The sequence below is a fragment of the Athene noctua genome, chromosome 1 (genome assembly GCF_965140245.1).
Source record: "Athene noctua chromosome 1, bAthNoc1.hap1.1, whole genome shotgun sequence".
NCBI lineage: Eukaryota > Metazoa > Chordata > Aves > Strigiformes > Strigidae > Athene > Athene noctua.
Window position 1 is genome coordinate 108,580,427 of NC_134037.1, and position 3,308 is coordinate 108,583,734.

Here is a 3,308-nt window from a genome sequence, read left to right on the forward strand (position 1 = left end):
TATTGGGAAAAAATTAAACCTTAAACTGACTTATCTGAAATATTAAGGTGATAAGAGATCACATCTATTTGTTAACCTCCAGCCATATCTTTATAGTGGGCCTGTTCTGAATTCCAGGTACTATGAATTGTGTCTCTGTAGTGTTCAGGCTTTGAATGCAAATTACAGCATGAACCCGCCTCCAGCATTATTATCCATTGGGCTACTGGGATTTAGAAACTCTTTGTATCTTGTCTGGTTACTATGGCCATTCTTAAAGTCTGTTATTTCTATGCTTCGTACCATATCTGTAAGTATAAGGCTATGCTTTGGGTTGCCTTCAGAGGTACAGCATTTCAATGAAAATCTCTCCATATTCACATGACAGAGGTTTCAGCAGACTCCCAGATGTGAAGACCAAAAAGAGCCCCAAAATCTTGGATCTAACAGGAAATCAGCCCTGTCCCACCCTTCTCCTTGTCTTTACACATAACATTGTGCAAACAGGTTCTATGAAGGTCTTCCTCTGCAACTGCTCCACCCACGATTGGCTTCTCCATCTTATTCAAAGTCTCACATATATCTAGTCTCATTTTATACCATGTACCCATCTTCTAATAATGTACCAGATGCATCCTCCTGATTGCTTGCCAAGGGCAACAGTCATTTTTCCTTTCTCAGGGGAAAGTCATATTCATACATCAGTTCTCTGCCTTCATGCTAGAGACTCTCTTGTTTCGAAGCCCCTCATACAAAATGCACAATGGGTATGAAATGACAGACAATCAGAACACCTGTATTTTGTATTCACCCAGCACTAGCTTGAGTTCTCAGAGCCCTTATAGCTTTGTTTCTGTTACATATTATTTCTCCTTGCCATGTCTTAATTTGACTGTAAGTTCTCAAAGGCAGGAAAGAAGTCATATTTACTGTGCATCACTTCTTACTGCCAGTGTCTGGGACAATTAACAAGTATGCACACCCTGACAGTGGTTCACTTCAACTGTAGAGCATTCCTGTTCTTGCCAAGGGGAAAGAATGGAGTGCAGTTCCCAAGACCTCAGGTTTTTTTAATCTCCTTTTAAAAATGACATTTCTGTCATGTGTCACAGAACATTTAGTTGAGTCATTCTGTGCAAACTGGATGAAATCTTCCTGTTGCAGCTCTATGTGATCAATCGGGGGTGCATCTTTTGAGGAGAGTATTTATACTGCCTAGAGTGCTAGTTTGCTTTATACCATTGCCATGAGTGAGGGAATTCTGAATAAAATCCCCAGCAATCAGTGTGCAAGGATAATGGCTGCAGGTGACAGTGGCTGCATAAGGACCTTCAGCCCTTCCTGGACACCATGCCCTGCCTACATCTTGCCCTCACTCTGACCTCATGGTGCAGCTCCTTGGAGATACCCAAAACTCACCAGGACATGGTGCTGGGCAACGTGCTCTAGGTGACACTGCTTGAGCAGATGTTGGACCAGATGACCTCTACAGGCCCCTTCCAATCTCCACCCTCCCATTTGACTGTGCTGATTTCACTCCTAAAGCACCTCAACTCAGCCCTGATGACCACTGGAAAGAATGCTGGGACAAGGGACAATCCGAAACTCCTCCTTGAGGATTCGTCACAAAACAACAGCTCCCCACTGCAGAATACCCTGTGGCAGACTCAGTCAGAAGAGAGAAAAGTTTGTTTTATTGAAAACACCAGCTGCAGGGGCCCCAGAATCACAGTGGTGAAAATGAACCAGCACCTTCAACAATAGAATCAGAAAACTTTGATAAACCCATAAAGGCAGAAGAGGCAGGGTTTTGTTGCCCTCTCTTTGGAGAACACCATTTATGAGGAATTGCTTATGGCCCAGAAGAGAGAGCTATTGTTGGCATTGGCTACGGGGTGGCTCTGGCACCTTATCCCCATGGGTAATGCGCTTAGTGCCCTGAACATGTGCAGAGATGCACAGTGCCGCCATACCATGCAGCAGGGCTTGGTTGGGAGCCCCTGCAGCTCTGCCATGGGGTGATTTCCAGACTCTGCGCAGTGCTATCCCTCGCCATCCCTTGCCAGTGAGTTGAAATAACTTAGAGGAGTGATGAAAGTCATGAAAGATGGGCAGCAAAGCCTGGGGTTCCTGACCTGCTGGACCTTCCTGCATCTTTTAATTGGTCCATCTCCAAAACTTCTTCTCTCTTGCTCCTCTTCTTTTCCATGCAGCTTTCACTCTCCTTTCCCCATGCCTCTTCTATTTTAGTTTCTTTTTTCTCTTTGTCCTGGGGAGAGCCTGCAAACCTTTTCATCCCACAGTGGGATTAGACAGGGACAGCCACTATCCATTGGAGCCAGTTCTGTTTTAAACCAAAGTGAGCTCATTTTGCCTTCTTTCCTCTGAAAGCCTCGACAGTTTTCCGGATGCCCCAGTGAGTCTGCCACATTCTTGGGAGTGGCTGAAGGCAAAGCTGGAGGTACCTAAACTGGAAAGGTTGGAATTAACTGATGGCAAGAGACGACCTGGAGAGGTAAATGACTATTTGGCCAAATTACCACCTCAGCTCTGCAGAAGAGATCCCTTTGGCTGATTTGCATCAGCCACATTTTGGACAGTCCTCCTGCCCCCACAAAATAGACCTGAGGAAGCTCTGATAAAGTAGGTCCAGTAGCCCCAGTCTGGGAAAACCTTCAGTCCCTCCTCTTACATCTGAATCTCTCCAGTGAGGCTGGTAACTCTTTGACTGGTGGATGGGAAAGGCCAGTTAACTCCTCCCCAAACTGTTCCTGCAGTTCTCCATCAGAAACTCCACCAGCATGTTCAGCTTCACACATCAAACACATCAAACCCTTGGTCTGAAGCATGCTGCCTGAAAATGAACCAAGCAGCCTTTCCCGCTGCTGACCCTTGCTTCTGCACAGAAGGCTGTGGCTGTGGGGCTTCTCTTCCAGGCAGCCACTCCACCGGCATTTGCTCAAGGGAGGAGGCATTTGAAGACTTCTGCAGAACCCAGCTCTGATGTGCTGGGAAGGCTGCAGATGACAGGTCAATACAGTGTACCTTGTCAGTCACCTCCAGCATAGCCTACAGCAGGAGCAGGTTCTCGTTGTCTGGGCTCAGTGGCTTTGGCCCAATGGAGATGGTCACATTGCTGCAGCTCATCCTGCTGGTGGCTGCATTGTGGCCATTGTTCTGGAGGAGGGATGGCAGCTGCTACAGGAGGAGGAGATTGACCTCAGGCACTTCTTGGCCACTCTGAAGGAACAGAAACACAACGATAATAAAGCAGATGTTGCCCACAGACATCCCCCAGACTTGCCCAAGGCAGGTGGAAGCCAACGGCT